At 45.9% G+C, this 12,237-nt stretch overlaps 1 long non-coding RNA gene across 1 annotated transcript; it reads left to right on the top strand.

Annotated features, from left to right (window-relative positions):
* The first annotated feature begins 2,856 nt into the window (after nucleotides 1-2,856).
* On the top strand, nucleotides 2,857-7,338 carry LOC148129974 (uncharacterized). Its single transcript, XR_015750541.1, has 3 exons — nucleotides 2,857-3,187; nucleotides 3,389-3,442; nucleotides 7,248-7,338. It is a non-coding gene; the product is annotated as an uncharacterized LOC148129974 (long non-coding RNA).
* Nucleotides 7,339-12,237: the final 4,899 nt, after the last annotated feature.

The raw sequence follows: 12,237 nt of genomic DNA, 5'->3' as shown, positions 1-12,237 counted from the left end.
GCAATTCTCGCGAGACTTTCCTCGCTTTCCCAACTCCCGTTCTTCCTTTTTTTTTTTTTTGCCCGTCACGTGGGCATCACCTCCTGGAGGCGGGGCTCGTTTGCAGGACTCTCGTTACCGTAATGCTGAAAGAAGCGGCGCGAGAGATTACCGTATGTGCAGCATAAATAATAATAATAATAATAATAATAATAATAATAATAATAATAATAATAATAATAATAATAATAATAATAATAATAATAATAATAATAATAATAATAATAATAATAATAATAACAACAACAACAACAACAGCAACAGCAACAACAATAATAATGTGTAAGGCTTTATAGAGTGGTATTAGTACCTCCCTTGATTTTGATTATATCCTGTTAATGCAATTTAGGATTGCGTTGGCTTTTTTGGCTGTTGTAGGACTCCCTGTAACCTTGTTTGATCCATCCACAGGAATGCTTGCCAAATAACCTGAGGCTTGGAACAAATTCTTTAATGGGGCTTGTTTGGTTTGCAAGGGAGCATCCCGGGTGCAGCTAACCTATTCTGGTTTGTTCAGAAGCCCCCATTTAGCGCAAGGTGTGAGTTGACCCATCATAGCAGTGTCTTCCCCAACGTTCCTTCATTACCCCAAACCTCTTATCCAAAGGATCTTCAAGTCAGCACGTTTAGTTTAGTTTTTTTTAACTACCGAATCTTCTTTCTGACCCCATGAGGGATAGAAACTTGATTTTTAGACTAAAGCTAATAACTCACTCTCTGGGACATGCAAGCTGGGGGATTCTGGGAGTTGAAGGCCAGGCGTTTTCAACTTCAACATTGCCAAGGTTGTCTGTTCATTTTTATTAAGGAGGTGGACGGGACGCCTCCAGAAATCATGGGTGGTCCGTCACTGGAGGCTTTCCAGGAGAGATTAGACGGCCATTTTGTGGTAGAACGGTATAGGGCAGGGGTGGGCAAACTACGGCCCGCGGGCCACATCCGGCCCGTTGGTCTGTCCAATCCGGCCCGCCCTGAAAAAAATAGCTGGGCGTGGCGTATTGCCCTGCGCCGCGTGGCCCCCAAAGCTGCAAAACAGTGCGGAGCACTCGGGTAGGAAAGAAAGAAGAACTTTGCAAAGGCCTCGCTGGGAGTTCGAAATCACCTTCAGTGCGACCTCTCCGAAGGTGAGTCCCTCGCCCGATCCCCTTTTTTCCGGGGCTTCAGGCTTAAACTTTGCAAAGGCAAAGTCTGCAGGCGGGAGCGTCTTCCGGCCGAGGAGCGGAAGGGTTCCGCCCGGCAGGCGGGCTGCTTGGAGCGGGCTGCTTGGAGCCATCTAAAGCTAGGCCGCTGCTGGTGGAGCCTTGCCCTGCCTTGGTGCCCCGTTCGGGCTCGGCGGTCCTGCTCGGGCGGCACTTTAAAAGCCTGCTCCCAGCACCCGAGCAACTTCCCAGCAACTTGCGGCTTCCTTTTTCCTCGCGGCGCCGCGCTGGCCCTGAGCCGCACGGCGGAGGGGAAACCCGAGCACCGCCGGTCGCCTCCTCCAAGCAGCCCACCCGCCCGCCAGGCGGAACCCTTCCCGCTCCTCGGCGGGAAGACGCCCGCCTGCAAACTTTGCCTGTGCAAAGTTTAAGCCTGGAAGCCCGGAAACCCGAGCAACTTCCCAGCAACTTTCGGCTTCCTTTTAACTCGCGGGCGCTTGCACCTGGCCCCGAGCCGCGTGGCGGAGGGAAGCCCAGCGGGCGGGCGGGCTGCTTGAGGAGGCGACCTGGCGGTGCTCCGGCAGCAGCAACAGGCAGTTCCGCCCGGCTCTGCTCAGGTGTCCGGCTGGGGCTGTCAGGAGTTGCTACCGCCGCGCAGCTCGCGCTGCTCCAGTCCCAGCGTTGCTTTGGGAAGGAAAAGGCAAAACCAGGAGCCACTGAGCCTGAGCCTCCGGTGCCGCTGCTGCCGTTGCAAAGCACCGCCGCGGCTCTTCCTTTTGCCTTTCCCTTCCCAAGGCAACGGGACCGGAGCTGCGCCGGCGGTAGCAACTCCTGACTCAGGGGGCCTCCGAGGGGAGGGGAAGGAGGAGAAGAGGGGAGGGGAAGGAGGAGAAGAGGGGGGAAAGGGTGGGGGGCGATTCCCAAAAAATCTTGTGCTGACCCGCCCGTCTGTCAAATTTGAAAAGTCAATGCGGCCCCCGAGCCAAAAAGTTTGCCCACCCCTGGTATAGGGTCTCCTGTTTGAGCAAGGGGGTTAGACTAGAAGACCTCCAAGGTCCCTTCCAACTCTGTTATTCTGTTAAAAAAAAACACCCTGAATGCCTTTAGATTCCGACGTTGCATTTTTAAAATTGCCTTTGCCTGTTAAGTTATGTGGGATCCGTGAATCTGGGGTATTTCTTTTTTAAACTTGTTTCTTTTCCCTCATTTTCTTTTTCTTGCTTGTGTGTGTGTTGGGGAGATTGGCTTGGCAAAACGGCAGCCTTGGACTCGGTTGTGATGAGCGTTGGCTGGCTGGGGAATTCTGGGAATTGAAGTCTTAAAGTGGCCAAGTTTGAAGACCCCCCCCCAGTATAGGGTCTCCTGCTTGAGCAAGCTGGTTGGGCTAGATGACCTCCAAGGCCCCTTCCAACTCTTGTTATTCTGTTTTTTGTTTTAAATAATAATTCGCATTCTTTCCCAACGGCGGAACCGAAAACAAAAGCTCCTAGCTTCGATCCAGCTTTCTGGAAATGAAAATAATAATAATAATAATCGCATTTTCTCTCCCTCCTTCCCTCCCTCCTCCTCCTCCTCCTTTCCCAAGTTTGCTCTTCCGTTGTGTTTCTTTTTTCCCCCCTCCCCAGGTCTCTGCCTTGGCCCCGCCCCTTTTCCGCTCGGCTGGGGCTTTCCCGTTCCAAGAAGTCTGACCTCATCGGCGGGGCCTCGTCCAATCAGGAGGCAGCAGCCGGCCCAGCAGGGGGAATTCCAAGGAACGCTCGGCCCCCCTTTCGCGACCCAAAAGGACTTTTCTCTCTCTCTCTCTTTTCTTTTCTTTTCTTTTTTTTCCTTTGAAAGAAAGGAAAGGGGAACTTAGAAAGGAGGGGAAAAAAAATAAGTTAGCACTTTTGGGGGGGGGGATTTTTTTTGGAGGGGGCTGGCAGCCTGCGGGGACTGGGGGGCTCCGCAGGGGCATGAAGCCGGTGGCCGGAGCGAAAGCAGCCCGAGGCCGGGAGATGATTCTTCTGTAGGTAGGCGGGGGCGAGAGAAAGTGGCCGGGCGGAGGAGAGGGTTGGCCGGAGGTGGGCTGAGTTAACGCCACGCTGGTTCCTCCGGGCTGGGAGAGAGGCAGCCGAGCCTGGGCAGCGGGCGAGGGTCCCTCGGCTGGAGGCAAGCTGCTTGCCACCTGCCCCGCCCGGATTCCTGCATTTTCTTCTCCTGTCATGTTGCAGAGATTAGCAACTTAATAACGAAAGAAGATTTAACGCAATACAATTAAATTACAGGTACAGTATATAGATAACGTGTAAGAATATATACTGTAAGCCATGTTATGATTGGACTGTACGGGACTAAAACGGATAGAATGACAAGTGTATATAGACTGCAAGAGTCTTTCAAACTTGACAGCTTTTAAGACTTGTGGACTTCAACTCCCACCATTCCTCCTCCAGGCATGGTTAGCTCAGGAATTCTGGGAGTTGAAGTCCACAAGTCTTAAACTTGCCTGTTTGGGTGGAGGGTTGGACGAGATCAGGGGTCTCCAACCTTGGCAACTTTAAGACTTGTGGACTTCAACTCCCAGAATTCCTCAGCCAGCAAAGCTTCAACTCCAGAAGTCTTAAACTTGACCAAGTTTGAAGACCCCAAGTGTAGGGTCTCCTGTTTGGATGGAGGTTGACAGGGGCCCCCCACCCCCCCCCCTGGCAACTTTAAACTTACTCAACCCCAACCTCAGCCCAAAGCTTCACCCTGGAGAGTCTTAAAGTTTGAAGACCCCAAGTGTAGGGTCTCCTGTTTGGGTGGAGGGTTGGACTAGAAATCAGGGGTCTCCAACCTTGGCAACTTTAAGACTTGCAGACTTCAACTCCCAGAATTCCTCAGCCAGCAAAGCTTCAACTCTGGGAGTTGAAGTCCACAAGTCTTAAACTTGACCAAGTTTGAAGACCCCAAGTGTAGGGTCTCCTGTTTGGGTGGAGGGTTGGACGAGATCAGGGGTCTCCAACCTTGGCAACTTTAAGACTTGCAGACTTCAACTCCCAGAATTCCTCAGCCAGCAAAGCTTCAACTCTGGGAGTCCACAAGTCTTAAACTTGACCAAGTTTGAAGACCCTTGGTATATAGAGAATAGAATAGAATTCTTGATTGGCCAAATGTGATTGGACACAAAAGGAATTTGACTTCGGTGCATGTGCTCACAGTGTGCATAAAAGAAAAAATAAAATACATTCATTAAGAATCCTAAGATCACAACAGTGATAGTCATAGGATATTGATAAGCAATCAAATAGTAGGAAACAAATACAATAATATAAATTGTAACGATACAAGCAACACTGTTATAATCATAAGCGGGAAGAGATAGGTACTAGGAAGTGTTATTATAATCTAGTAGTACAGGAATAATAGTAATAAAGTCTTAGTAAATAAGTTGACAGTGTTGTGGGAATGAGTTGTTTAGCAGAATGATGGCATTCGGGGGAAAAACTGTCCTTGTGTCTAGTTGTGCTGGTGTGCAGGGCTCTATAGCGTCGTTTTGAGGGTAGGAGTTGATACCATTTTTGTCCAGGATGTGAAGGGTCTGAAGATATTTTCACAGCCCTCTTTTTGACTCGTGCAGTATACAGGTCCTCCATGGAAGGCAGGTTGGTAGCAATTGTTTCTTCTGCAGTCATAATTACTCTCTGAAGTCTCTGTCTCTCTTGTTGGCTTGCAGAACCAAACCAGACAGTTATAGAGGTGCAGTTGACAGACTCAATCATTTCCTCTATAGAACTGTATCAGCAGCTTCTTAGGCAGTTTGAGCTTTCTGAGTTGGCGCAGGAAGAACATTCTTTGTTGTGCTTAATAATAAAAGAAGATTAACACAATAGAAATAAATACAGGTACAGTATATAGATATGTGTAAGAATATATGCTGTAAGCAATATTACGATTGGACTGTACATGACTAAAACGGATAGAATGATAAGTGTATAGACTGCAAGGGAATGATAAGATAGAATGATAGAATGATAAGTGTATAGACTGCAAGACTTCAAACTTGACAGCTTTTAAGACTTGTGGACTTCAACTCCCAGAATTCCTTCTCTGGTCATATTGGCTCGGGAATTCTGGGAACTGAAGTTCCCAAGTCTTAAACTTGCCAAGTTTGAAGACCCTTGGATTAGATAGATAGATAGATAGATAGATAGATAGATAGATAGATAGATAGAGAGATAGATAAGATAAGATAAACAGACAGATACAGACAGACAGAGATGGAGTTAGAAGATAGATACTGTTCAGGGGTCTTCAAACTTGACAGCTTTAAAACTTGACTTCCATTCCCAGAATTCCTCCTCCAGTCATGTCAGGAATTCTGGGAGTTGAAGTCCACAAGTCTTAAACTTGCCAAGTTTGAAGACCCTTGGATTAGAGCCTGGTTATTTTCTTACAGAGAGCATCAAGGACCCTACAGTTCAACTCCGAGCTACAAATATTATCCTCTATTAGTTAAAATATATAATTTATTGAACCCTTCCATCTTGCCGCTCCCGTCCTCTTCTTCTACTTCCTGTAACAAATGGTTTACAGGTTGCAAACAAAAAACAGACTCTGCAATTGGTTTTCCTATTAAATGAATCCAGAAAATGGTTTGTGGTTTTAGGGACCTGTTTCTTTATGAATATATATATATATATAGTATTTTTGTGATGTTTAACTGGTTATAATTCCTGGGAGAGTTGTTGGCATGGACAATCTATACACGAATAATCAAAAAATATCATAGTAGTTACACTGCAAACACTCTGACAAGGAGACATTTTCTGACAATCAACCAAGGGAACAGAAGTTGCCCTTGGAAATTGTGGGAGCTTCATCACTTGAGACCTTCAAGAAGAGATTGGACTGCCATCTGTCAGAAATGGTGTAGGGTCTCTTGCTTGGGCAGGGGGTTGGACTAGACGACCTACAAGGTCCCTTCCAACTCTGATTATCTGTTATTTGTTATTAGGTCCGTCAATCAGAATAGAGCTGGAAGGGAGCTTGGAGGTCGTCTAGTCCAGCCCCCCTGGTCAAACACTATCCCATTTCAGGTTGGATAGCCCTGGTGTGCAGGATCCCAAGTGTGGGACTTGGGCCACTTAGGAGAAGACAGCATTTGTTTATTTTTTCCCCCTCTAAGTTTTCAAATACAGGAGAGTCTCCCAGCAGTTCCACCCATTGGGGCTGCATGCTGTGCTTAGCCAGAGTTTGCTGGAGAATTACAAGGTTGGAAGGGACCTTGGGAGGTCTTCTAGTCCAACCCCCTGCTCAAGCAGGGAAAACCCTTTACCACTTCAAACAAATCTCTTCTCAAAGACCTCCAGTGATGGAGCACCCAGAACTTCTGCTGGCAAGTCCTTCCACTGATTTAATTATAAGGAAGTTTCTCCTTAGTTCCGAGTTGCTTCTCTCCTGGGTTAGTTTCCATCCGTTGCTTCTTGTCCTGCCTTCAGGGGCTTTGGAGAATTAAATTGACCCCTCCCTTCCCTCTTCTTTAATAACAGAATAACAGAGTTGGAAGGGACCTTGTGGGTCATCTAGTCCAACCCCCTCCCTCGCCCAAGCGGGAGACCCTACACCGTGCCTTTGTAGCAGCCCCTCAAATATTGGAAGACGGCCATCATATCACCCCTAGAAATGGTGTAGGGCAGTGGTGGCAAACCTTTTCCGGCTCCTGTGCCGGTAATTGTGTGCGCTCGTGTGCCAGCACACCAGAAAGCAATGCGTGCTGGGGCCTCTTCACCATCACGGGTGTAAAGTCTTCCTGCTTGGGCGGGTGGGGGGGGTTTGGACTAGATGACCTACAAGGTCCCTTCCAACTCTGTTCATCTGTTCTTCTAGTTAAGATTTGGGCATGGCAGCTGGCATGTATTTACCACGGTTGCTGTGTCCCGGGGTCAGGGGATCACCATTTGCTTTGCACGAGCAAAGTCGAGGTGTGTTCTGATGCCCTGAGGTGTGTTCAAAATTAGGTGTGTTCTGACGCCCTGAGTTATTTATAAAAGTAATAAGAGGCGTGATATAAATGAATAAATCCATGACAATGGTCTCATTTTGGCGCAGACTGTCGGATGGTTCTCCAGTGGGTCATGCGAAGGCAGAAAGCTGATTTCAAATAAACTCTGGCTAACTATCAGGAGAAAGCTTGCCAAAGGTGAGATTCACAGGAAATTTAAATGCCCGGTTTATGAGGGGGAAGGAAGGTATAGGGTCTTCTGCTTGGCTGGGTGCGGGGTTGGAGTAGATCAAGGGTCTGCAACCTTAAAACACTCCAAGAGCCATTTGGACCCATTTCCCACAGAAAACAAAACCCCGGGAGCCAATAATTTAACAACCGGTGTAACTGGGTGGGTGTGGCCAACTCGAGGCCACTCCCACCCACCCAGTTCCTCTTACTCCGGAATATGGAGCGAGTCTCCATCCACCAACATCACCCTTACCTTGTCAGGCCAGGTGAGGAGTGACGGGAAGGGGAGGGGCCAGCCAGTGATGGGATCAGCCAACAGGGAGCCACAGCAAAGGGCCAAATGAGCCGCATGTGGCTTCAGAGCCACAGGTTGCCAACCCCTGGCCTAGATTGTCTGTCTGTCTGTCTCATCTATCTCATCTCTTTATCTCATCTATTCTTTCTTTCTTTCTTTCTTTCTTTCTTTCTTTCTTTCTTTCTTTCTTTCTTTCTTTTCTTTCTTTCTTTCTTTCTTTCCTTTCCTTTCCTTTCCTTTCCTTTCCTTTCCTTTCCTTTCCTTTCCTTTCCTTTCCTTTCCTTTCCTTTCTTTCTTTCTTTCTCTCTCTCTCTCTCTCTCTCTCTCTCTCTCTCTCTCTTTCTCTCTTTGTAATCAATTTTACAAAGTTTCTATGTTCCTCCAGTCATGTCTGACTTCTTTCAGTTTAAAACCTCCAAATCAACAGTAAACCTGAAATGAAACTTACCAATATAACAGGGTAAACAGAATAACTATTGTCATTTTACAAGTGGTTGCCGACCCCTGGACTAGATGACCTACAAGGTCTCTTCCAACTCTGTGAATCTGTAAATCCCAGTTTGTAGTATGTTGGATGCTCTGTAGTAGATAAGAAGATGCTCCAGAGAGTTATAAACACAGCACAAAAAATCGTCAGTTGCTCTCTTTCTTCTTTGGAAGAGATTGCGAAGACCAGACTCCTCTCTAGAGCACAAGAAATCTCCGGATGACCGTTCTCATCCTGGACATTCATATTTTGAACTGTTACCACCAGGGAGACGTTATGGGTGTCTTAAAATGAGGATTAATAGACTGAGAAACAGTTTCTTTTCCAAGGCAATAATTGTCTTGAATCAAACAATGCATATGTGATTTAGCCCTATGTATATAGTGGCATTTTTAAACTATCTAACTTACTATATGTTTTAGACTAGGTTTTTAATTATGATTATTTTAATCATTTTAATTTTTAAATACTCTGTAGTGTAATTGTGACGTGGTGTTTGGGGCCATGCGCTGGAGTAGCTTTCAAATTTCATTGTATTTGTAGAATGCAATGACAATAAAGGTATTCTATTCTATTCTAAATCCCAGATTGCAGGATGGAAATTGTCTGGAGGATAGGATGAACGTCTTGTGTCAGCTTTGGAAGGCATATTAGCACCAGGCGCTTCCACACTGCCACATTCTTGAGCCTGGGAAAATGGGAGGGGGGAATTTCTTGGAGCATATGTGGTTCGACATAACAACATTCTTCTTCTAAGTCAAGGTCATGTTATCTCTGCACCTGGGTGAGAGCTGGGACGGATGGCGATTGGGGCATGTGATGCGATGATGGGTGCAGGGGATGGATTTTGTAGTTTTTACTTATTGCAAGAAAGCCCAGAACTTTCAGATTTGGGATTGCCCAGATGTGCCAGTTTCCTATCCAAATAAAAACAGAACTTTTGAGAAGATGTCTTTCTCAGGAGTTATTGGTTGGATTGGAGGTTTTCTGGAACGCTGACATCCTGATTAATTCTTATTTTTTTCCCATCTTTTTTTACAGGCCCCCCTACTTGCCACTTCTAGCTTGTCCATGATGCAGCCGAACAGAGAGACTTCGGGTAAGGATTTTCAGCATCTTGCTTTAAAAGGTGGTCCTCGACTTACGACCCCCCCCAGCTCAGCCCAACATTTCTCATGCTACGTGCAAACATTTTTGATGTGAATTCCGGCACATTTTTACAACTTTGCTTTGCTACAGTTGCAAAGGGAATCGCTGCAGTGTTTTTAAGTGAGTCATCCAGTCGTTAAGTGAATCTGGCTTCCCCCATGGACTTTGCTTGTTAGAAGGGGATCACATGACCCCAGGGACGCCGCAACCGTCACAAATACCAGTCAGTTGCCAAGCATCTGAATTTTGATTGCATGATTATAGGGATACTGCAAAGGTCATAACCAGAGGTAGTATTTAGCCGGTTTGGACCGGTTCTAGAGAACCGGTAGCAGAAATTTGGAGTTCAGAGAACCAGCAAGTACCACCTCTGACTGTCCTCGCCCCATTTATGCTCTGCCTCCCGAGTCCCAGCTGATTGGCTGGGTCTTCTTTGGTTGCCCTGCACAGGAGAACGGAGCTGGAAAGCAAGTTAGTTGGGTGGGGAAGGCATGGGGATTTTGCAGTAACTTTCCACTGCCACGCCCACCATGTCATGCCCACAGAACCGATAGTAAAAAAAATTGAACCCCACCACTGGTCATAACTGTGAAAAACAGTCTTAAGTCACATTTTTCAGGGCCGTTGTCACTTTGAACGAACTGTCGTAAGTCAAGGACTACCTGTATTCAGATCTGGTCAAAGGCTGAGCGAAATGAGAAGCTGATGTGGATGCTTGCAAACGGAAGGAAGATATCGTACCGCATAGAATAATATGTCTCTTTTTTCTTTTGCAGATGAACTAGGTAAGCACCTGGGGGGGTTTAGAGGGGTGCTGCCAATGACAGGTAAGGAGATATTTGTCACCTAACGGAGTCATTATTTTGAGGTTTAATTTTTCTCTCTGCTTTTATTCGGCATCTCCATGAAAGTGCTGGCTGAGGTCATCCAACTAAATAAGAAAAGAAAAAAATCACCATCAGCTGATCATGTCTTTTTAACAATTAAACAATGAAACAGTTTGTTTATACGTTTTCTCTTTACAACACCTAAGTGTTTTGTGAGCAGTGCAGGGGTGCGATTGAACTGGTTTGGCCCGGTTCTATAGAACCGGTAGCTCCGAAGAGCAGCTGATAGCAAACTGATTCAGTGTCAGCTGCTCTTCGGAACTACCAGTTCTATAGAAGCAGCTGACACCGAACCAATTCACCCACCTGCCTGTCTGGCCTCTAGGCTGTCCTTTATTCACGCATCAGCAGGAGAAGGTGATTCATAAGTATTGAGCATGCGTGCACAGCGCATATTTGGCATGCATGCACGCTCATTGAACCGGTTGTTATGGCGGTAGGGTCCCATCCTTGGAACAGTGTATTGTCTGGATCAATGTGCTCACATAATAATGGAATGGAATGGAATGGAATGGAATGGAATGGAATGGAATGGAATGGAATGGAATGGAATAGAATAGAATAGAATAGAATAGAATAGAATAGAATAGAATAGAATAGAATAGAATAGAATAGAATAGAACAGAACACAACAGAACACAACAACAGAATTCTTTATTGGCCAAGTGTGATTGGACACACAAGGAATTTGTCTTCAGTGCAAATGCTGTCAGTGTAACATAAAAAGAAAAGATACATTCATCAAGTGTCAAGGATCATCCAGTACAACACTTCATAATAGTCATAGGGTACAAATAGGCAATCAAATCATACTAGGAAACAGTCAATATTAAATCGTAAGGAGACAAGCGACAAAGTTACAGTCATACAGTCCCAAGTGGGAGAGGCTGGGTGATAAGGAGGGATGAGAAGGTTAATAGTAATAGTAGTGCAGACTTAGTAAATAGTTGGACAGTGTTGAGGGAATTATTTGTTTAGCAGAATGATAGTACTTTTCCAATTAAGATAGTAATAGTAATTTCTACCTCTGTTATCCAATCATTGATAAAACGAGCCCCATGTTTGGAAGTATTCTATATCTTCTTTTTCTTTTAAATGTCCATCCGTCCATTTCTGCACAGTCTAGCATTTTTTTAAAATTACATCTTCTGTAGGTGTTTCTTCATTTTTCCCAGTATGGTGGTTTCCTTGCAGACGTTTCACGACCCAACTAGGTAACATCATCAACGCGAGGTGATGATGCTAGCCCTGATGATGTTATCTAGTTGGGTCACCAAACGTCTGCAAGAAAAGCCGCCCCCCCCCCCAGCTCAGAGAGCACCCAAAGACCCCCACAATTCAGGAAAAGTTGGTTAAACAAGCTATGTGTCAGAGTTCTGGTGATTGCCCGAATGAAATCATGAGCCTCGAGCCAAGCTTCAAAAAAACTCAAAAGATTTATTAGGAGCAACATGTCAGCATTATCCTAAATGAAGCCAACTCTGGCATACGTAATTTACAGTCCCCTGTGATCCTGTGTCCCCACTGCCCCCACCCCGTGTATCATAAATCAGATTCTCCAATGAAGCACGTTCACAGGGCTGGGTGTCATCAATCACATTCTCCAATGAAGGATTTTCCCGGGCAGAAGATCCGGTAGCCTAGCTACAATCTTTGTAAGATAAGTGTCAGGGCTCCATCAAATCCACCCCCATTCAAATCATAAGTCTCTAGCTGCATCTCTCAGAATAATTTTTTTTAAAATTAGGAATGGCCATGTTGGTGTTAGCTGGGTGCAGCCGACACTAAAATACATCATTCATTTCCCCCTTGACCCTGGTTTTCCCCCAATCCCCTGGATATGTATTCTCCAATGGGACACCTTCATAGCCAAGAATCATCAATCATGCTCTCCAGTAATAATCTTGCACGCCAACAGCTTTGGGCTGCCAAGGCGATTATCTGAGGCATTTAAGGAATGCACTGCTTTCCCCCACTCCCTTTCTGCTGGCAACTAAAAAGACCAAAGGAGTTTTTTTTTTTTTTTTTTAAGTTGATAATAACGTTGG

Source organism: Notechis scutatus, chromosome 8, assembly GCF_049901735.1.
Source record: "Notechis scutatus isolate UNSWTSFEM ecotype Mainland chromosome 8, rNotScu1.2, whole genome shotgun sequence".
Classification (NCBI taxonomy): domain Eukaryota; kingdom Metazoa; phylum Chordata; class Lepidosauria; order Squamata; family Elapidae; genus Notechis; species Notechis scutatus.
Note: the sequence above shows the minus strand (reverse complement) of the source record. Positions and strands in the feature narration are given on the sequence as shown.